Genomic DNA, 23,399 nt, shown 5'->3' on the forward strand with positions numbered 1-23,399 from the left:
AAAACATAAACTGGTATACCTTTTTTACATTGGATATTAGATATTTCAGTACTTCCACCATCCCACAGAAATTATAGTCACACAGTACAAAAAATTTCAAAAAATGGTAATAGCAGGGGGAAAAATATCTGTTTTCCTTTTTTTTTCTAACTTGGTGTTAACTTAATGATATGTGACATTGCTATCAGTGCAGCGCAATAAAAATGAAATGGTACCCAATGTGCACAGACACTATGGAAATTTCAAATGACAAGAGCAACAACAAAAATTATACTTTCCCTTTCCTTTCTTATGCCCTTTGCATTAACGTAAGGATATGTGACTTTGCTATCCATGCACTGCAATAAAAATGAAATTGGTGGCCAATGTGCCCAGACAGAGCCTTCAAATAAAACAAAAATAAAATTATACTCTTTTGCATCATGTAAAGGATACATGACGCGAGGCACAAATTTCACTTCGCTGCCACATCACAAATAATATGCCAGCTGAGAACCTATATTTCTTTCTCATCATGAGGGAGAAAAAAAATGTACTTCAGAACAATTTTTTTCTTTAATTTCTCTTCATTTTATAAACACTAAAAAATGTGTTTTAAAACAGTTTCTTATATTAGACTCATTGTGTTTATACATTTCCTAAATGAATGCTTTTTTGGTAACATGTTTGTGTCTAACGTTACTCATATAAATAAAAATATACAGTCATTTTATGGGATAATAGGCAAACAGACATCTGCATGCAACATTTCCCTCATTAGATGTTATCATGTTAGCATATTTTTATGACTTTGCTGCAAAATACAATGTGCTGATTTGAAACCTTCTTAAATATAACTTATTATGTATGTTAACAACCCAAATGCTTTAGTTATGCTTGGAGAATTGTTTAATAACGGAGTAGTTAACACTGCTGTAGCGCGAGGCGATGTGACCTGGAGGAATAAGCCTGCAGACTGTGCGGGAGCAAAAGCAGCAGCTCCTCATCTCTGATCAGTGAATTGCTGATGGTCCACAGGTCCCTTCTTCGAGACACCAGGGCAGACTGTCCTTGTTTGCAGCTACTAAACCACATTGCAAATAATTAGGCATGTATTAGATGCCTTGGCATTATTTTTCCACTAAGTAGTTTTCATCATTAACATGAAGATGCACAGTTTTTATCGATAATAGCCAGGGGAACAAAGAGTTGTCCAAAAGACCATGGTTTTTGAGAAAATCTGGGCTATGCTTCAAAACAACAATAAATGAAAGGCATCAGTCTGGATGACTCAAGTGAGGAACTCTCCCAGTTTAATGGGAGGGAGCTCCGTCTTTGGGTGCTGTAAACTGCCTGCTGTAATGGTTTAACATGAGCACAACTGTGATGATCAAAAACCCTCCTTGGAAAGGGAGGAAGGGATGGAGAGCTCAGCCACTGGCAACATCAGGCCAAGGAGCCCGCAGCACACAAGCAGATGAGGGTATCTGCTGGTTTCAATTACATTGTGATGCATACGGCCAACAAAGCAAAAAATCAAGGAATCTGATGGGTTGATAATCTGGCCACAAAAATGCACAAATGCACTGCTTGGTCGCTGTCACATCACGCTACAAAAGTACCAGGCAAGCCAAGCTGCAGAGAGCAGAAACTACCGAGGAAGTGATTTACGCACTGGTCAGTCTGAACAAACTGTCTGTTCTGTTCCGAATGTATTTAAAGGCTTTCTTCACCGTGATTGTAAGAACAGAATGAATCCTCCAAACCATTAGTGCTTTCAGCTTGGTTTGATCAAATTGTTACACCCTCCGTGCCTGGGCTCTGAAAGATGAATGCATAATTGAGAAATTCTCTCTTCTAAAATATTTCTTAAATCCAACAACAAAAGAGTTTAATCAGAAAGTTACTCCCTTTTCAGCGATAGTTCTGCCATAGCTGTTTGGATAAAATGACTAGAAATCAGAGCTACAGTCATTTAAATAATCTGTTAAAAAGCTATTACGTTTCCCTAATACTAGTCATCTTTAAATGGCTGTTGGTTTGATTCATGAACAATACATGAACAGTACATGATTCACATGGGCAATTTTTATTAAGCTCTTATCCCAAAAAGAATGTCAGACCGGGTGAAATCCATTGTATATTGCAGCATTTTCTTTTTTCTTTTTTTTTAAATAGCATGCGTTAAGGTTCAACTTCTCATAGACCAAAGTCGACAGAGAAGTTGGGCCTGCTGCAGAAGATCAAGGAGCCAATAGAGGCTGAAAGATATTATATAGATAATTGTAAAGATCTTGCTGCAGTTCAAGTGCTTTTGAAGTTCTGTAATGACTTTTTGCTATCAGAAACTGTCAGGTTTAATTGAAGTCAAAGCTTGCTACTTAATCATGAGATCCATAAGTGTGTAAATATTAGTGCTGCTGCTAAGCAATGAATCGCCTTAGTATTAATTAGGGAAAAAAAATGCTTTGCACTGCTTCAAGGGCCCGGCACACAGTGGGCTGCACTGAGAGGTGCGTTAGTGTATTTGCAGGGAGGATCATGCAATTTCTGGGCATTGGGATCTTCTGCCTTTAATTCCATTTCTAACTGACTCGCTTTGGGGCTTGGGTAAGTTTCTTTGCCTCCATACCACTGTTTTTCAGTTGTCCCAGCCATAAGGTACAGATTAAATAAATTGTTACCCACCTGAGTGGGATACTGCAAGGACTGAAAATTTCACTGTAATCTGAAAATCTTCCGTAGTTTAAAGTGTTCAAATATTTCTGTAGTTTGAAGTTCAACATATGCATAAGATGTGAGCATGAAGGCAGTCACCTGAAGTTTTATAACCCTGGTGGCGAACCTACCCATACTTCCTATGCACAGCCAATGTGGGGATGATTTTAAAAGAAGAGTTATTGCTAATTGCCATTTTGAAACAAACAATATATTGCCGGTTGAGCAATATGATCAAAATCCAAAGCATTGTTTCTGCTGTGTTATAAAAGAAGTTGGATTATGCAATTCAGTGCCCAAGTGACTTAGATCTGCTTAAAGAGTTCTAAATTATGGTAAGCATTTAAACTGATAAGCAGAGATTTAATATGAGCCACAATAGGATTAATGAATATATATCAGGGTCTTATGTTACTTATTTACAATCACATTTAAAAGTAGCACTACAGCTGTTAGTTATAGTTGGGGTACACTTCATACTGGACAGTAGGCAGTGAAGTGATGTGTCTACAGAGCCTCTTGCTTGAGCTGAAGACCTCCCAGGACACAATTTTTCAATTTTGCAGATCCTCTAGTTAAAGTTCATCCACTTTTCTAAGTTTTATGGAAACCTTAACACACTTTTTGGCACACAGCACTCTTACAACTCTACTATCCAACACATACCAAAGAGTTGCCCTGGGGGGAAAAAAATGGTGTGGTTAGGATCCTAGGCGAAGTCTACTTCCAGGATACATTAAATTTTAGTGCATCCCAGTGGTACTCCATTTGGGGAAAGGATGCTTCTTTTATTGTTGAGTTACACAGGCCCATAATCAGGTCCTTAATATGTTCAACAAAGCATCAGGATACATGAAATATCTTACCAGATAATCCTCTTTGGAATCCACAGTTCAGTTATTAAGTATTCCTTTTACTAATCTCTGTAATCCTCTGTTGATATAGGTCAGTAAAACAGTGGCTATACCACATATGATAAAACTAAGTCTAGATTTTACAAACATTCCTTTTGTATTTTTTGTTATATTTTTTTCTCAGCTGTTCCTGCTCCTGAAGGGATGTGACCAGCATCACAGGTGTTGCACATCCCAGCTCCCAGAAACCACAGGGAAAGGCTAGACAACACTATGTCAGCCATGAGTCAAGAACCATCAGCAAACTCACACATATTCAGAAAATGTATGTGAAAGTCAAGGCCGGGATTATATGCTGTTTGATAACTGAGATGGCATTAGCTCACTAGTGTTCGCAGCCACTGGATTAGCAATCAGTGTTAAATCTTCACATGCAATGAAAGTTAACAATGCTGGGTTTATATTGTCCCAAAAAAAATCATCGAGTCTGTTTTCTCCTTTTGATTACAGTTCATTTAAGGGAAGAACGTTACTGCATGCTTTGAAAATGTTTTATGTGTCTTTGGCTGATAGAACACACAAAACGTTTGAATAGGCCCATTTATTTGAGCAGATGTATTAAATAATACTTTAAATGTGAACATGCGTGTCATAAATTTTGTAGTCTCTTTAAAGTAGGATAAATCTGTGTATTTAAAATAGTCTTTCTTCAAAGCCATCTTTTTCTTTTTTTTTTTTTTAAACAGTCATAAAGGAAACTCTGATTTGTGCTGCATGAACAATGCCAGCATCATCATTTTAATGTTATCCATATGGGCTTCTAATAATAGATAAGAGACTACATTTGTATTGTATGTCTTAGAGACATTTAAAATCTTGATAAGGAAAGGCTGATTTCATTGGCCCCACAGTTAAAGGAAAGCAGACCCTAATTAAAAGAATTCTGTTCTGAATTAACTAGTTTGACATGTGCTAATTGACAGTTCCTGTGAAATGGTTCTAATTAAAGTCAATATGTCTTTTTCAATTAAAAGGAAATTAAGAATATACTAATATACATTAACAACTTAATCTGCCTTCAATATCCCATACATCAGCTGCTTTTTTTCTAATGTTATTGGAGAACCATCTGACATGCATCTTCTACTGTTTGGTTATGGTATCTCATTATTACTCAACAAGAATGCAGGCACTGGTGGATGTCCCCTAGCGCAAGACAAGAACCTGCCTATACTCCATGCGTGCAATTCCTTATCTCTTGCCTGATAAAAGGTAAGCTCACCTTTCCACACAGAAGAAAAAAAAGACTTTTCTCATGACCGGAGATCTCCTTATTAATTGCACGCTGGGGCAACTATTGACAATCAGTAAGTGAATTCAAACTTTTAATAGAAGCCTTAGAAGCAACAGTGCACTGTTGGGCTGTTCTTTCATTATTTGGCCAAGGGAAAGGCAGGATTTTGACTTTTGAGAGACATCTCTCATGCTCTGTTTCAGAACTGAATGCAGGGCAGAGTTCTCTGGCGGGAATGTTTTTAATTGTATATACAAGAAGAAAATAGAAAACATCCCTGCTTGGTAGAGCAGTGCTGAAAACCATCCCATTGTTGTTGCTGGAAATGTGACGTGGCTGTTTATAGCCACAAAATTAAGTATTCAAATGTGCAGTTGACTTTTTGCTACCAATTCCAAGGCTCTACTGCTACTGACTTTACTAACTAAAAAAGCTCCATTAAAAATATCAGGTCCCATGCCAATGAGATCACTATCTTGAATGTATGGTGAACTGTGCAGAAGATCAACAACTGCTCATGTGAACTTTGCTGTTAATTTTTCATATTTTTTATTTTCTTGTTTGGGAAATAATAATGAAAAACTCAGCTGATACATTTTGGGGAGAGTAGAGTCACCGGAGGAACAAGTGGAGTAATTGACTTAAAAGGTAATTAGATAGCTGCTTTTAAAAAAACTGCCTCATACAGGCTGTTAAGAACACAACCTCACTTCTATTATAAATTTTGTATTTCATGGAACACTACTTCAGCTATGAATATTCAGTCTGCTGAATTTATCATAAAGAGAATATATTATCTAGCCAGATTTTACCAAAGCTTGGCGTGGCTCCAGCAGTCTATAATTATTATTTTTTTCAAGTGACTCTTTTAAATCATAACAAAAACATGTATCTTTTTTCCAAGAAGATGAAAATTCAGCAAATAATCATTTACCTGTGACATTATGAGACAAATTAAGTGACAGAGAATAGATTTTTGTAGCTCCGGAAACTGAACCAGAGGGTTGTTGAGAGTGCAGCTGAGCTTCAGAAACCATATAATATGCTCTAGGAGGATTTGGGAGTTGTGATGAGGTGTTATTTTTTACTTTTGTTTGAGGTTGTTGGCTTTCCTGGTATTTGTTGAAATTTATATTAATTTTAAGAAGCAATGAATATCCAAAATATTTCATACTATTGAAATAAAAATGGCCACGTCGTGTATTATTGTCTGGTTCTGTTTAACAGAAAGAACACGGCCAGATTTTCAGGACTGTGTGACCAGATTTCATATAGACAGCTACTTAATTTTTGCAAAAGCAAATCTCAACAAAAGGTTTAAAACTTTGTCCCAAAGCACCTGCTACACAGCTTAAAATGCCTCATCTTAAAGATAAAAACAAATTTCTTGATTAGCCCTCTTAAAACCACATAGACCACCTACACAAAGTTTTGGACCTGGCAAGATACGTGGGCTGAGCATCTTGATTCTCAGTGTGGATGAAGGTTTTTGGCTAGTCTTTATGAGACCAAGGGCTTCAGAAAGTTTCTTATCCCTCGCTCATGCGAGGTGGGTCCCTGTGATTCTAAAGGAAGATTTCAAAGGGGAAAAGAATTGAGAAAACCTGAAATAAAGAAAAAGGAGTAGCTGAGATACGAACCTTGAAAAGTGGCTGGTTCTGCCAGATGGAGTTAAAGAGCCAACTCCTTTTGAAGACCTGGGATAAAGGGTCTGATGCGTTATTTCAATATAAAAACTCTATTTGACCAAACCAGGTGCTAAGCTTATCAGGTCCAGGAGACATCCTTGTCCAAAGGAAAAATAGTCACACATTTATGACAGAAACTCAAATTGTATCTTATTTTTTCTTTTTTTTTTTTTTAAATGCAGAAAGTTCCCACAGCAAACTGGACTGGACTCTTTGATGTCATATCTTTGTAGCCATTGTAATCTTTTAATATCTCATTATCTAAGTTGGGGACAGGATTTTCAAAGATCATTTATATGTGTGCCTAGGAGCATACATGACTTCACAGATGCTACTCTTTTCTCAGCATCATATTTTTAACCATTGCCTCAGTATGGTGCTGGTACAGATGCACCACTGAAGTAAGATGTTAAACATGTCTCTAAATTAGTAAATAAACAAATCTCTGGGAGACAGCAGAAATTCTGACTACTTGTATTCATTAAAATTCCATGGTACTTTGCACAAGAGGAATGCTAATCCTGAAGCCTAAACTGAGACCCAATCCCACAGGCCCTTAAAATGTGCTTAAAATAGAGTAAAACTACTTGCAAGGTTCAGCTTATGGACCTGGGTGACTGCAGCTCAACACTATTCTATCTGTCTGAAATGCTGCTTGTTTTTCCACTGGCTGCATTATTCTTTCTTCTCTCACCTCCTTTCACCGTGGCTTTGCTGTAAACTGCTAGGAACTTACTTCATATATTCCATATTTCAGCTGCATTTCATGCACAAGTGAGAGGACAAGGATAATGGTATGTGAAGCACTCAGAAAATTATTTTCCTCTTACTCCCCTTCCTAAGCATGTCTCAGTATTTCAACTCCTTGGTCAAAAAGTGGCGAGAAAGTGGAAAAGATGGAGCATAATTTAAAAAACAGGTGTCTTGAAACTGAAAACACTTATGAATGAGTTTCACTTGACTCGTAAAAGTAGTCATACTGATTTGAAAAAGCCACTGTTTGCTGGGGTGTGTCAGTGTAGTGCCTTTCCAGGACGTGTAAGAATCTTTTTCTCATAATGCAAACTTTTACAGTGAGGTCGGTGCTGGTAGCTCTGGAGTACTCCTTGCTCACACAGGCAGGAACAGAAACTCCTTGTCTGTGTAAGGATCCTGCTTTATAGAAGTACTTTACTATTATATAAGCAGTATCAACACTCTCGAGAGAAAAAGAAAAAAAATCACTGCATGAATCAGAGTAGTAAACTCGTGAATTACCTTGCTGTGGATGAAGGTCTAGATGCTTTTCAGTGGAGTCTGACAGACCTGAAAGTCAAAAACACAATAAGACACACCAAAAAAAAAAAAAAAAAAAAAAAAAAAGAAAACAACATCCATTTCCTATGAACCTTCCAGAATACAGCTATCTTTGTCTTTGTATAAATAATTAGTGAAGCAGTCTTTCTGTTTATATCCAGCCTAGCTAGATAGAGCTGTTTGCGTGGGGAAGGAACTGCTGTGTTCTTGAAGCAAGCCAAGCACATCCTATAAATTCTAGAGTCCAAGAAAAAATTTATCTTGGCAACAGGTCTGCTCAAGAAATCAGCATGTGGGACATGGGATGTTGTGGTCCATGTAAAAACCTCTGGTTAGAAAGTTTTTTCTCCTAAAGCATCTGTCCTTCTTACCACTCTTCCTTCTTCCCCCCTCCCCTTTCACAACACTTACGTATGTAGTCACATTTTCCTAGCCGTGAATGCTGTGCAAGTTGTACGTCCTCTTAATACATACATTTTGGAATGTGTTTGTTTTTGCTGTTAGAAGAGATAAACATATTCTCAACATGGATTTGCTCATGAGCTGAAAAACAAAGTCATGTGGGGTGTTCTTAATATCTTGTTGGCTTCGCTATTGAGAACATTTGGCCCCAGGCAGCCTTCATTTACATACCATGCCCCACATCTTTTCTATTATTGTTAATTGAATATTCACATTTCAGTGTTCCTGACCCTGACCTCTATTTGTTTCACACATTCTTTTGTACTTGGTGGCATTAATTTTTCTGGCATTATTGTTAATATCATGCATATAATTATTTTGTTAAAGTCATCCCCTTCATTGACAGCGAAAATGACTTAAAATTGGTAATGTGTCTGTCTCCCCCTGTTTCATACAGACAGGTAGATTAGTGCAGAAAATAACCATGGTGAAGAAGGTGTACCAGTTTCCATTTTAAGGTCCTGTATTCAAGTATTCATATTTTTCTAATCTTTACTTTCAAGCCTTTATATTTTATATAATCTTTGTGGCCTTCACCATTGCTCCAAGGTGTCTTTTTTAAGTGAGAGCAAGAAGTTAAGTAGGAAGCTATACTTTTTTTTCTAACTACAGCAAAACTTTCATCCAAAACAACTAGCTGTAGATAGTTGAAATGTAGCATGGAGCAACTTTCAAAGAATCTTTCCTTCCACTATGACAGAGAAATCTAATTCGAACTGTGCCTTGATCCAGATTTTGATGGCTGTATTCAGATCACATTGAGTTCAGAGCCAGGAAAGACTGTGCTGAACGCATGCACGGGTGTCACAGCTGCTGAATGGAAAACGAACAGAAGTGGTAACAGGTAGGGGAGTGTGTACCTGTCTTGATTACCTTCTGCAGTGTGTTCGAAGGATCAGAAGAGCTCCTGGTAAATCCAGCAAGGAGCAATCCCAGTGGGATGCCCTTTGAAATGTTCTGCAGCTCCTGGTGGGTAACAAAATCAGGCCATGGATTGGATTCGTGCTACCTGAAATGATGGTTTATTCAAACCTTTGCACCATTGTGGGCAGTAATGTGACTTTTCATGAGCCAAGAAGATGCAGAAAGCATTCAATTCCGCATGGATCGATTCTGAGACCTTCCAGTCCTGCTCTAACCCAGAAAACCTGTTGTAGACGCAACACGCCGGTGTTAGTTTATGAGCCAAGAGGCTCTGAAGCCCCAAAGCAGTTTTTCTTCTAGGTCGTCCACCATTTTTGCTTCCACTCAGGGAAGCTATATTTAAAAACTGAAGCTGTAGGTATGTACGGGACTTCATGATAGTGTGCGTAACAGTTAGTAACCAACAAAGCTTACACTGGTGTTCACACTTTAGAAAATAATGGTCAGAGAAAGTCACTAAAGATCATCTCACCTAAAATAGGACAGGACACTTTTATTCATGTCAAGTCCCAGTCTTTCCACTTGTACTGCATGCCTGACTGCCATACCCATGCACACTGATGCAATGGGGTTCACAGAGGTGCATCCATCTACCTGTATGCCATATATTAAAGGAGTGAGATGTCTGGTATGTCTGTAAAAAGAGAACATGCTGAAGTGCTGCAGGGATCAGTGAACGTGCCAGGCAGAGTCCAGTAGAAGTATATGAAAAGTACCCTGTAGAGAGTACTCGTACTTCTGATCGCAGGTAACATTAAAATGGATAGCAGTGAAAGCAGACTGGCACTGTAAAGCGCTCTACAATGTGTAGGTACCTTTGTTCTGCTGTCACAGAAACTGCACCTCTGTCTAATTGTGTGTTAAATTTTTTGGGTGGCTGATTTGGCTTCTACACCCATGATAGCCAGAAGGGAAACCACGCTGGTGATGAGACAGAAAAAATAGGCTTGTGTTTCAAGCACAACTCAGGCTGGTTTGGAAGTCGGTGGGACAGTTTCCACGGACTTCAAAGGGTGTTGGCTCAGCACCCACCATACTGCGAGAGCAGATCCTGTGCAATACAAGAGCAATCTGCAATTGGCCTCTAAGTACCAATATCTCCAAATCTAAAGCTAGAAATTTTATCTCCAGCACCAAAGTATAGCTGTTTTTTGAGATCACATCCATCTTCGTGTGAACTGAGCAGCATTCATAGAAATTCATTATTTCTGAAATAACTAACTAACTCCTGTGATAGCACATACGCAGGCAAGTTTGGAAACCTCAGTGTAAGACAGCAAAGACAAAGGAAAACAAGAATGCAAGAATTCAAGGGGAGGAATGGGTGTCCTGAAAGGATCACCTTTTCTGTGGCCATTGCCATTCTGCTGGTGTAGTCTTCCTCAGACATGCTAAATACTTCTTGTTCTCTAACCTTTTTGTGATGTTTTGCCTGTCTTCTTGAAGCTGTGGGAATACTGGAAGAATATTATACTTTTTTGGTGGAGAAATACCACATATCTATGAAGGTAAAAGTTAATGTAATCTCAAAAACATGAGATTAAATGTTGCAGTGGAGCTTCGTCATGTTCTTGTTTGGGTAGTTGAGTTAACTGTGATGGCTTTGATCCATGAAATGCCTTCCCAAGCCAAAAAAGCAGCCCACTGACATCGGTTAGGTATGTGTCTGTCTATGCACGGATTAGCTTGCAAGACTGGAACCCTAAAGTGGTCTTAAAACAAGGCCAGCTGATGGTCTTACGTGAGACCTCTTACTCAGCCCGGTTGAGATCGATGGGGCTGTTGGATGAAAAGGAAATATTCACAAATGAGAATGAGGAAGTTCCAGTCTGACCTTTCACGTTCCACATGGTTTGTGTATACGCTTATTGAAAATGCAATGTAATTTTATATTTTATAGTTTGAATCATATAGAATCAGCATAATTTATGCAGGATCCCACATGCCTGTTAAGCAGTCAGAATGCTTTTCATGAAAAGAAAGCATATATAAAGACAGATCTGAGATATCTATATGTGTATGCGTGCAACGAGCAGACCAAATTTGCTGAGAATAACTTACTGGAAAGAAACTCTCTAGCTGTGACATTTTACACCAGTTTTCAGAACACAAGAGGACAATTTTTATACGTATCAATAATTAAGAGTGTTTTTGAAATTCATTTCATTCCTTTTCCTGTTTTTTCGGTAAACATGAAATTGCAGTTTGCTGGGATGACAGGGAAGCATTATCCTGCGGTTTCTGAAAGGCCAAGCTCAGCGATGTAAAACGACACAGGAGCGTGTAGACGAGTTATGTTTGAGAGCGTGCAGCAAGCCGAGTGTGTGTCAGGAATGCCGAAGCAGGAAGCGGCTTGGGTTGCAGCAGAGATGTTATGTTGTGTTTGTTTAGGTTGGTGCGTGAAAGGTGAGACCTCCCAGCCCTTTCATCACCACGGCCGTGATTAAACCATCACCTGCCGGGGACTGAGCACAAGGTGTGCCTGCTCTGCGGGCAGCTGCCAATCCTTCAGAGCTGGATTGCAGGGTGAGAGAGGACACGTCCCTGTTTTCAGCACATGGGCAAAAGATCATGCTCTGGCAAATTAAACTGGAATGAAAACCACATCTTTTCTCTGTGTTTATATTATAGCTTCCTCCTTATCTCTGCATATACCACACAAGTCACAGCTCCCAGATCGGGGATAGCCCTCGTGTCGAAGTCTTGTTTCTCACCACCATACGGGGTACGTGCTTGTGTGTTTTGTTCTTGTTTCTTGAGAAAGGATCTATTTATTGCCCAAGTATTTGAAGTGTACGTGCATATATTCAAGCAAGAGGCAATGTACATTCATTGACGAAACGTAAATCCCACTCTATATAGTCTATGGAAAACATCTGCAGATTTTAATTAAACTCATGCATTGCAACCAGGGCTAGAGCCAAAATCTTTTAAAGAGTAGTGAAAAAGCGGCAGACAGAGTTGTACGGCAGAGCTATAGCCTAGCAAATGAAAATGTCCTAAGAGCCTATTTGCAAAGTACATGTATGAGCAATTGCATTAGTACAATCCAAATTGTACATGATGAAGAAAGTACTCAGGGTTTTTAAAGAATAACATTTTCAATCCTTTGCCAACGTGTTGTCTACAAATATCTCTATTTATTTTATGTACCTGCTATTTAGCATGGGGTGATCTGCACAAATTATCTTGGCAAGATACAAAAGAAAATAAAGGAAACAAGCTGAATAAATAATACTGATCTCCAATTAATTTTTAAGATTTGCACAAAACAAAATGGCAAAGTAAGGAAGCAGAGCATAATGTTTTAGCTTCAGTGCTAGAATATGGATGCATGTGAAGTGTACATTATTATTATAGAGAGTCTTGTGATCCTTCTCTGTGTTTCTCTTTGCAGCCATAAGATGAGGGGGTGATCACCAGTGGGAAATGAACAGTCACTGCAGTATCAGATTGGGCTGGAATCTGTCATACTTGGAAACCAGTGTGAATAGCGTGGTCTTACACCCAGAATAAGAAAGGAACATTAAAGTTCTGATTGGGTAAAATGATCCCCAGATAAGAATAAAGCAAGACCACTCAGTTCTTGGCATGTATTTAAATGGTTTTTGACACTTCACATAGCTCAGGGTTATACATCTTAAAATTTTGCTGCTGTGTTTTTGTTTGCTGGGTTGGTTTTTTTTTAAAAAAAAAAAAGATAAATTTAAAAAATAGCTGGATATTTGTGAATTGTTCAGGACTCTTTCTAAATATTCAATGACTTATCAGTGGTAATTTACAGTAAAGCCAGCCTTACAAAGCCCTGATCCTCAGGAACTCAGTCCTTTGTAATGTGTGGCTTTTGTTGTAAGTTATTCTGACAGAGGAGGCACAGCCCTTTCCAGAATGCACCGCACACAAACAAGCCCTAGCACAATTTATTTTAGGTCAAAACATTAAGTACCTTTTTACTGATACCAGATTTGAGCTAAGATAATATTTGTTAGTATAAGAAGAGGTTGTAATGGCTTAATCTAGAAAAATAATTATACTTGATTGAGGTACAGTTCTTTCAAAAGAGGTTAATGATATATTCCCTTTTTTCCCCCTCCAAAGTCACAAATTATGAAGTCAATTAATCAAAGCAGAAGTTAGGGTCACCTTGACACACACTTTCCTGTCATCCTTGTTGATGTCAACAGATGCCAAGAGTGACTGCAGACCACCAGGTGATCCCCAGGACAGATCAGACATGAGCATTTTACTCCAAATTACCTGTGTGGCATTGGCTGTTGGAGTGATAGATTGGTCTTTGTGATCTTGTCACACAACAGACTTTCTAGTCAGGCCTAAATTTTCTCATAAGGAAATCATAGTTTTAGCCACAATTGTTGAGCACGTACCTCTTTATATGCCTTTGTGGCCATATCAGTTTGAGGCATTTGTGACCTTAGGTGCTTGAGACAAAGGGCACCATGTCCAAAGGAAGAAATTTGCAAATTTTACTTGGAAAGCTTCACCCACTCGTGTCAAAGCAAAGTTGGCATTTGGCACCAACAGGGCCATAATTTCACCTGGATTTGGCATTACTGACTTTTCCAGTGTTGTATAACCTTGATGTGTAGAAACAGTTAAAGTCAGGTTTTCTCGCGGAACACATGTACGTATGGCACAACACAGTTTGACCATTACTGCAATACATTTATTAACCTTTGATCACAAGCCAGGAACCTAAAAGAAGCTAGAAAGGATCCCAGCAAGTCTAGTATCTCTCCTTAGCCTAATCTTAGTATACAGACCCCCACCTAGTATCTCTCCTTAGCATTCTTAGTACACCTAGTCCACTCCTTTGGCAGAATTTCTAAGGATTTTCAGGAATACAGGATCAAGCTGTTCCCTGCAGCCTAGGGCCTTGTGCTGTCTCTCTCAGCTACTGTCACACATGAAATGATATCACAACCTTTTGAAACTTTTTCATGTCTTTTGGGAGATGCGTAGGTACTACCATAAAATGTTATAAAACTTATCTTTATTTGACAGGGACTTTGTTTTATACTGCTCATAGAAATATCTAACTGTAAAAAATGTGTGGGACTCAACTCACCCACCTTTAACTGTCTAAAATTTAGTTCCTCTCATCTAGAAGTATTTATTTCCCTCCACGGATATAAAAGGGCAGGAAACAAAGAGCAGAACAGTAGAGTCGGTGTCTTGATTTCAGGTTGGGTACCCAACCAACACCTCTTTGTCTGAAAGAGATTTCTCCAGCAGGGCAGGACTATCACAATGTATTGTAGGCGCCTTGCCTTTTCTCATTGCTATTTTGAATTGGTGCAGGTTTTTTCAAAGGTTTCATTTGCAAAAAGCTTAGAAATAGAGGGCAGTTTGGGGAATATAAGACAAGGGATGATTTAACTTTCCTCATTCTGTTTTGCTTCATGAAGGGGATGGAGGGAACGAGGGTCATTATGGAGCACAGATTGTCTTTGGACTTCCACCCGTGTGCAAGAAAGAGAGATTAAATCTGGCATATGGGTTCACATCCTAACTATTTGATCAGTATGGGAGAGTGGACTAAGGACAACCTGTGCTTTATTCTCTCAGCATCTTCATGACCACTTTGGAAACCAAAGTGACCAAGTTTCACATAGTCTGTTGTTCAAGACCTGTTTATCCCAAACCATTCATGTCTGTTTGCACAAACCAACAAAGCTGATGCCAGCACATAGGGGCCACACATAAATTATATTCTCCACTCCCAGCATCAAGGTTGAAAAAATAATTTCACTCTTTCTGGACAGAAAAAAGAAAATCCATCATTCATTAAAAAAGCTATCTGCTACAAATTACTGACTTATAGATACCCTCCATCTTTCTTTACCCGGGAATGTTTTAGAAGCAGAACCAGATTTTTGAAAATGTCTAGGGGGATAAAAAATATATAAAGCAACCTAATTTTACAGCGTCTGGGGAAATCCTTAGCCCTGAGTTGATGCCTGTCTCTGCTCTGCTGCAACTCAGATCTGTACATGTCTCCCTGAAGCTGACATCCAACCCCGTGTCTCCAAAAACGCACAGCACTGTCTGCCATGTTGACGATGTTTTATAACTGACTCGGGGATTAGGACTGATCCTCTGACGTTTTGGGTGAATGACTGAACTACTGGTTTATGCAAAGCCTGGCTGTATTCCCAAGCCATCCCGCCCTGCTTCGTTCCCCCTCACTTTCTGTCCCAGCTCATAAAAATATGCTCTCAGAGAAACTAAACTGGTCTGGGACAAAGATGGAAAAGCCACCCAGAAAGGTGACCACAGACTTGGCTACCAGAATTCTTCATGGACCAGCTTGCACCTCTTAGTCCCACAGCAAAACTACCAAATTACTCTGGTCGGTGAGGGAAATTCTGGCACTGGAGACATTTAATCAGTTGCATGCACTACACATAGGTTAATAAAGGAGGATAGATGAAGAGCCAGGCTGCAAATCAATGCCAGATTTTAAGTGATATTTCTCACAGGAATATTGGCCACCCCTGCCGCTGGGATGCAAGCAGGAAGATTCGCCCTGGGTGCTCATCCAGAAGTAAATTTCACTGCTTTGGGGTGAAAGGAGGGAAGCAGAGGGGAAAGGTCCTTTCTCCTACAGTTTTGCTTTGGGGGGCAACTGTGGAAAACTGTCAAAAGTGCCCTGTCAAAATATCTGAGTCCTACATTCACAGCAACAAGGCATATCTAACTGTATTATGAGAAGCTCTCCCTCACTCTGTCCAGGCAAAAAATGGATTTTTCTTTTTTTTTTATTTTTTTTGGCCTAGGAAAATGCAGGGAAGGATGGGTTGTTGGCAACTAAAAATTTAGAAAAACTATGAAGCATCAGGAAGTTACGGCCTGAAACTTTCTGACTTCCTCATTGTGGTCAATGATATCTGTGTGGTTTTTATCTTTTCCTCAGATTAATCAGCGTAGCACTTCCATTGACAAAATTAATAAATGCCTTGCAGGCCAGTAGACAACTTGAGGGCAAACAGCAAAACTCATCTTTTCTCATAAGTTTGCATGGGACCATTTGAGAGGTTGCTGCCTTTTTGCTGGGATGGCATTTGGCTTTGTTAGTCTCAAGCGAGGGACACTGCAAGTGTTATTAACAACCCCCGGTCACGCAGACAACTCTTAAGCAAAGGCTGTTCATGGTTCCACTATTGCTGATTTTATGAGAAGCTTGTTAATGTTTTTATTCATCATGTACTTGAAAACTCAATCTCTGTCTCCAGTAGCTTGTATTTCACATATACAGAGACACGTACACACGCATCAGAAAACAGCACAAATCTAGATTTGGTAATAACAACAACAAAATTAATTTTGGGAGTAATCTGAGAACGTTAAGCTTAGTTTCTTCATTGACTTCATTCTACCCAGCTCATCCACAGCATGTCCCTGCTAACCGTAAGGGGACTCTGCCATAGGTAAAGCCACCCACACACTGTGCTGTCCAAGAGCAGAAGCAGTCAGAACTGCACCTGCCCCCAACAGAAGTAAGGCTGACATCAGCTCCACACACCGAAACTCAAGGTATTCGACAGAGTGAAGACCTAAACACATTTTAAGGCTTTATCCATAGGAAAGGGATTACTCCTCCTGTCAGCACTTCTCACCTATGGGTCTCATCTCTTTAGCTAACGGTAGGTGAGCTTCACTCCTTAGGTGAGAATGCTCAGACCTCTAAAATGTTTATTTGCTTTCTCTGATTTTAATTCCCCCAACTTCAAACTTGCTCAGTGAAAATAATGGACAGAGATCTAAAATGGAATAAGTAATTGCTTGATAGCTCCTTGCTAACTCTTTAAAGTGCTGTGCAGCTGCTGATGTATGTTTGTGCTGGCATCACGGAGTGGAGCCCTGGGAATAAGGAATCTGATTTCAGAGAAACAAGAGCCAGCTTCAAAGAAGTGAGCAACTCTCCCCAGCTGATAGAACTTTTACTGAAGGAAAACAACAATGAAGTAAGAAACACGCCAGCAGTATCTCCTGTTACTCTTCTGCAATCCTTTTCAAAACTTTCTTCTCGTTTATCTGATTATGCACTTCCGTTTCTAAATTCTCCCTTGTGGTGGTTTTACCTTTTCTGTTAGTTTAGGTGTCTGATTGTAGATTTCAGTGTGAGACCACATTACTTCAAAGCACATTATAATAGTTATTAAAAGGTGGGGGGAAACCTCCTGTAATGGCAATATATCCTTGGAGGTCTCTCCAGAATGGGAAACCAATTTGAGGTCTATTAGACAACTTTTTTTTTTTTTTTTAAATATAGATTAAAAGGGTATTATCCTCTAATAATTAGCTATTCCAGAGTTTTTGTTCACTGATGCTATGGTACTTAAATATTACAGCTAATGTTTTTTGGTCATTTTAGCCAGGAACGAGCTGGTTGAAACAAACACTTTGGCCACCGAAGTATGTGCTTGGCATTTCAAGAAAAGGCTGAAAAACGCAGGGTGCAAGAGGCTATGTCGAAAACTAGTGTGTTCTAAAATTTACTTTTTCAAAAAAGAAGAGGAAAAGAAGCGGTCTTTGCAGAGTCCAGACCTCCTCCCATTTCATCTAGTACTGGTTTGGCAGCTTACTTTAGGAAGAGTAAATCCAGATTCTTGCAGTTACAGATCTAGTCACTCCTATGGTGAAAATTCCTGGACTGAATAAAATCAATTTACCTACACCAGTTATGTCATTCCGATTTACACCAGCCAAAGAGCTGTTTACAAGCAGACCTCCCAATGGACACTACTGACGTGCGATAACATCTCTGCCTTTCACTTGTGGAAGATTTTTCTTTTTTTCTCTTAACTTTCCAAGCACAACTTCCTGACACTAATAGGTTGGGATATTTCCATGGGAAGGCTCTGTGAAAGTTGTTCTTTGAGCAGGGAGAGAGCAGCACCGATTTGTTTAGTTATTCTGAGTGTATGATGGATGAAATGTCAGAAATAATTCCACAGGCTGCTGATGTCTAATCCCAGAGGATAAATGCCTGCATTTGAAATCCCACTGCAGGTTTAATTTGCTCAAATGAATCCCCGTTGCAACACCTTTTGTTACTTTTGCAAACAGTAATAAAGTAATGCTGACAAATTGTAAACCAAGAGCAAAGGGACTCTGGAATTATTAAATATCACTCACAACTAAATTTAGCTGGTAAGTGTGTATGGGTAGAAAAAGCTTTACCCAGGAAATACTTTCTCTAGTCCTGATCACTTAAGACATTGAACATCTTTGGACTGCAAAAACTTCGGCGGTACCTGAGGGCACAAGGACACTCAGGAGCCCAGTCGATGCTTAACACATTCTGGTGGATATAAAGATGGTGGGATTGTTTCTCTGAATTTGAGAAGGTGAGATAGTGGCCCTGGGAGCAAGGCGAGACCCTTCTGCGCTTTCACAGCAGCAAAACAATGTAGTCAGCACAAACCAGAAAACCAGGTGGTTTTCTCACTCCTAGGGCCACAGTCTTCCTCAGGAATGGGAAGGAATAGGTGGCCAGAGGGATCAGCAAAAAGAGATCAGAGGAGAAAAGACTATGTAAATTCAAATGCAATTCTGATTCTGCATTTGAGACCCATTACCACAGACAGTAAATAACTATTGACTTAATGTGACCTAAGGGTTAGTCTTCCCTTAACTTCTGTGGCCTCCCAGAGACTAAAACCAGTTATAAAACCTTGACAGTTATTTTAAAATCTACCTGTCCTTATTTATTTCTTAATAACTGAGTCCAAGGAAAGTAAGAAGGACCCAGCCCTGATTTTCAGGAATGCTCTCTGATTTTCCAAGCATCAGTGTGCACCTATAACTCACTGGGTGGAAAAAGAAAGGTTTAACCTCACCCTGCACAAAATCCACACATAGAGAATTTGGTAGCCATCCTTTTCTCTCACTGTGTTATCGGCATACGACTATTCTGTAAAGACCATTTGTGTCAGCGCACCCCTATTGCAAGTAAGAGTACACTTACAGTGGGAAATCAGACTCTCTCTGTTGTGGATTGCCTCTTATGGAAACGGCTCCAACATTTCGTTCCTAGCTGGGTGGTCGAATTGTGCTTCTCCTTCTTTTTATTTACCAGGGCTGAATTCTACTTGCAGTGTAAAAATGCCGATTTAAGAAGTACATAAGTACCATATAAGTTTGTAAAATCACTATTCCATGTAACCAATATAACAGCTGCTTCCCTGGAACAGCAGTAATGTAGAGGAGTGTATTTTTTTAATTATTTTTTCTGTAGGGATGAGGCACATAGATCCTGGATAAAAAGAAAGGTGCTTCAAAAGGTCTTTGACTGGACAGAAGTTGGTACACACAATCTACTTGGTATTAAGAAGCAAGCAATTCTATAAAAGGGTTCAAGATCATATTCTACCCACTGTAGCTGATGGATATTTTCATTATGCATATAGATGTCTAATCCTTTTTGAATCCTACTAATCTCTTGGCCTAAGTTATACCTAGTAGCGATAAGTTACACAGGTTAATTACAGCTTTTGTTTAAAAAAGAAAGAAACGGGGCGGGGGGGAAGGCTTCCTTGGATTCCATTTTTCCCCCTTTCTGCTTCATTAAACTTTGTTTCTTGACTGGATAAACAGAACCTGTTTTACCTTCTCGGTATGATTGATTATCTCAAATAGTGCTAATATATTCCTTCTTACTCTTTTTTGTCAATTGAATAGTTCCAATCTCTTCAATTTCAATTCATATGAAAATACGTCCATTTTATACCTTTTTACAAGGCATGGTCCATGTCATGCAGGTCAACAAAAGGTGGTGAAACCATACCACTGTGCCATCCCAGTACCAGGACTGTGTGTTCACATGAAACACTCTTTAAATATTAAAGACGGAAACAATCCTGGGAGCAGAGACTGGAACCGAAAGGAGGCCCTGAGCCCTGGAGCCATGCTCCCTTTCATCTTCGCTTGCTAGCCTGGAGAATCTTGAATCCTCCCCTTGACCACAGCCGTTTCCCTAAAGGGTGGGAAATATGGGTTTGAGCTGCCTGAGGCAGAAGGGGAAATGGGACCCACGTGTCCCTCTTCCTCTGTGACTGCTCTGACAATAAGGCTATTGCATTACAAGACGAGGGGGCAGGCACTATCGCTTTCTATCTCCTCTTCCCAAAGTATTTTAACAGAAAACAGTGATTGCCTTCTCAGCTCATTGGGAAACAAAGAAAAAAAAGAATATACAACGTACATTCATAAGGTTGGTTTGCTACCAAGTGAATAGATGCTTCTGTCAGCTGTTTTGAACCCATTTTGAGGCGCCGGGTCTGAAACAAAGGCTGCTAATTCAGCATTTTTGGATTGCACACCAGAAGCCATCTGCAGCAACATCAGCCTTGGAGGCACTTCACTCCAGGATCACCTTGGTGTCTTCAGTGACCCCCACGCCTGCCTGTCTTACACACCTGATGGGCTGACCTGGCTCCTGGAAATTCCTGCCCTCTTTACCAGGGGTAGCGGGAGTCTAGACTGCCAAAAATTTAAAAGGATGAAATCAGGTAAAATCCCACAATTCAGCAGGTTTCAAGGCAGTAGAGACAACCAAAGCTTCAAAATCAGATATGAGACTCTAGCAGTGAAATATAGACCTGATTTTCCATTTTTATATTATTGTTTTGATGCAATTTGGGTGCCACCAACATGGTTTTTAATCTGAGCATTTTCCACTCACACTGGAGCCTCTGCAGTTAGCTTTGCCTGAATATATTGCACTTCATCAGGAAATAAGACATACTTGTTTCATTTATTTGGCATGTAGAGTTCCACTGTAACTATTTGTAATACTTCAATGCTTATTGCTGAACGTTATGGCCTACGTTCTGTTGGAACAACGGTTTCTCAGTGATACACGTCCTATCACCTTGTTCTTTGCTGCTGATGTCATTGGCCATGATAGCAATTTCACTGAGAACATACACCAAAAGTGAAAGGAACTTCTCAAACCATATCAAAACACTGCCACATCAAGCAAGGTAACAAGTCTCTGGCAGTGGCTATCAACCAGTGTTTTGGATGACCCAAAGTTGTTTCTAAAACATCTCCCTCACAAGCATAACTCTACAAATTCCAAGAGAATTTGCTTTAGCTGAGTATTTACTCAGCATTGTTGAGTTTTTCTGAATTCCAATTCCCTTTTCTGATTTCATTTATGTTTTTAGTTGGACTTTGTGTTCAAAGGAGTTAACTGATCTGTGTTGTCACCTAGCTGGGAATACCAAGACCTAAACACAGTTTGACGTTCAGTTGGAAGAACTGCGTTCTGACACCCGGGAGTAGATTTACCTTTGTGTCTGCTATTGATACTGCAGGCTGGGCAGGTGGGCAATGCTGGAGGCTGCAGACTGCTCCTCTTTGTCAGTCCTAAGGCATGCTGGTCTTGGGATCTGTGTAAAAATCGGTGAATCACGGTCTCGGTTGCTCTGCTTGAAAAGCAAAACAGAGGTTTGTTGTTCAGTGAAGAAGTTGTTGATCATAAGTTCAATGTTTATACGCTAAACATCTCTATTGTCCCTCTTTTTTTTTCAGTTACTTTTTTCCACAAGGTGGAACTCCTTTCATAGCAACGACTGTCGATAGGGCACATTACAAGATGTGAGGAAATAAGTGTTAGACAGTTTGTTCTCGGCTTGCAGTGGTGTGTAGACTCCCACCAGCCCCTATGTCTTCAAAGTCCCTTGCAAATGCTAAATAACTATCACCCTTATCCCCACCTCACAAAGGCACATCACTTAAGGCCCTATCCACAAGCAGACACAGTTTAAAATGCCTGATGGCATGGCCTGGAAGCCCAGCTACACTAAGGGTCTCACGGAATAAGCTCTGGAGAAGCTTCTCCGGCATTGGTAGCAGCAGGTGATTCTCAAGCATCTCCCTCATGCGGAGTGAAGTGCTACAAGCCACCTCAGGAGCACAGCCAGCATGTGTGCCAGAGCCAGGAGTGTGACTTGTGGAGCACTTCAATCCCATCCGTGCACTCAGATCATAACGGTTTTGTGAAAAGTATGTTAAAAATGTCACTAGTGTTTTAATTTCACAAGGTCCATCACTTTCCAATGGCAGCATGTCTGTGAATAACAGCATTAGTACTGTAACTATTATTTACAAGGTTTACAAGCACGTTATCTTTATTTTTCTCATAATTACCCACAAATCTCAACTATCCTGGAGAACATAATCTACTGCAGAGTACTTCCTAATGGGACATGTGTGCCAGAGAGGAAAATGCTGCTACAGCATCAGAGAGCTGTGCTCTTCTGTGAAGACCACGATTGCAAATTAATCTTTTGAATACCCCTGCCATTACGTACAGATCCAGCAGAGCAGATAATTCTCGTGTAGCTGACAAGTACTGCTTTAGACACCTCAACTCTGGCAACTCTTAGGGCCCCTTTCTGCTGATGACCATAAAGGACCCAGTCAGAGCGGGAACCTGTGGGCAACTTGGAGGAGGAATAGCTGCCTGCCCCTGGGCTGCTCCAGACATCCTTGGGAAGTGCTATATATCTCCAAGGGATTGGTAATGAGGCATTTCAGATCCTGTACAGACCCATAAACTCAAAATACGCCATTCAGTCACCCCACTAAAGGCACAGGCTAGCTTAACCCAAAAAACTGGAGTCAATTTCTTTCGTGTTCCGACCATGATATATTTCATTTCTTTGCACTAAAAAATGAACTAGAAAGAGATGCAAATTTCCTTCACTTTCTTTCATAATATGCACCATGTCCTACTACTCAATACAAGTGCGACATATGCTGTTAGGTGGGCCCATTAATTACGGTATCTCACTAGACCTTTAAAATGAAAGCTACTGCCTCTGGTGGTTTAGGTGGAACAGAGATATATAACCTCCTAAAATATCTGCAGTAGCCCCAAGTTAACAGCCAGTATTTTTTAATCCTTTTAGTTATATTAATACCCCATTTTTTTCTGGAATGGAGTTTGCCAATATAATTTGCAATTATTACTTTGCATAATAAATTCATCATTTTGAGCTCCTGACTCTGAAAAGCAAATCACTCTGAATATATTATCCGTGGGAAATGAATTTGTTTGTGTGTTTCACCCAGATATATACAAAATATTCCTCCTCCTGGGGTGGAAGGGAAGGGTGGGATAGATTTTAATAAGACAGAAGAAGAATCGAG

General features: G+C 39.7%; 1 long non-coding RNA gene across 1 annotated transcript in view; it reads right to left on the minus strand.

Annotated features, from left to right (window-relative positions):
• LOC129199417 (uncharacterized) overlaps positions 1–21,667 on the minus strand; it is a 37,624-nt gene extending 15,957 nt beyond the window's left edge. Inside the window, exons 1-2 of the long non-coding RNA XR_008574659.1 lie at positions 21,534–21,667; positions 7,791–7,838 (exon numbers count right to left, since the gene is read on the minus strand). This is a non-coding gene — a long non-coding RNA (uncharacterized LOC129199417). The remainder of the gene's footprint in view (positions 1–7,790; positions 7,839–21,533) is intronic.
• Between the last annotated feature and the right edge of the window lie 1,732 nt (positions 21,668–23,399).

The sequence above is a fragment of the Grus americana genome, chromosome Z (genome assembly GCF_028858705.1).
Source record: "Grus americana isolate bGruAme1 chromosome Z, bGruAme1.mat, whole genome shotgun sequence".
In the NCBI taxonomy this organism is placed as follows: Eukaryota; Metazoa; Chordata; class Aves; order Gruiformes; family Gruidae; genus Grus; species Grus americana.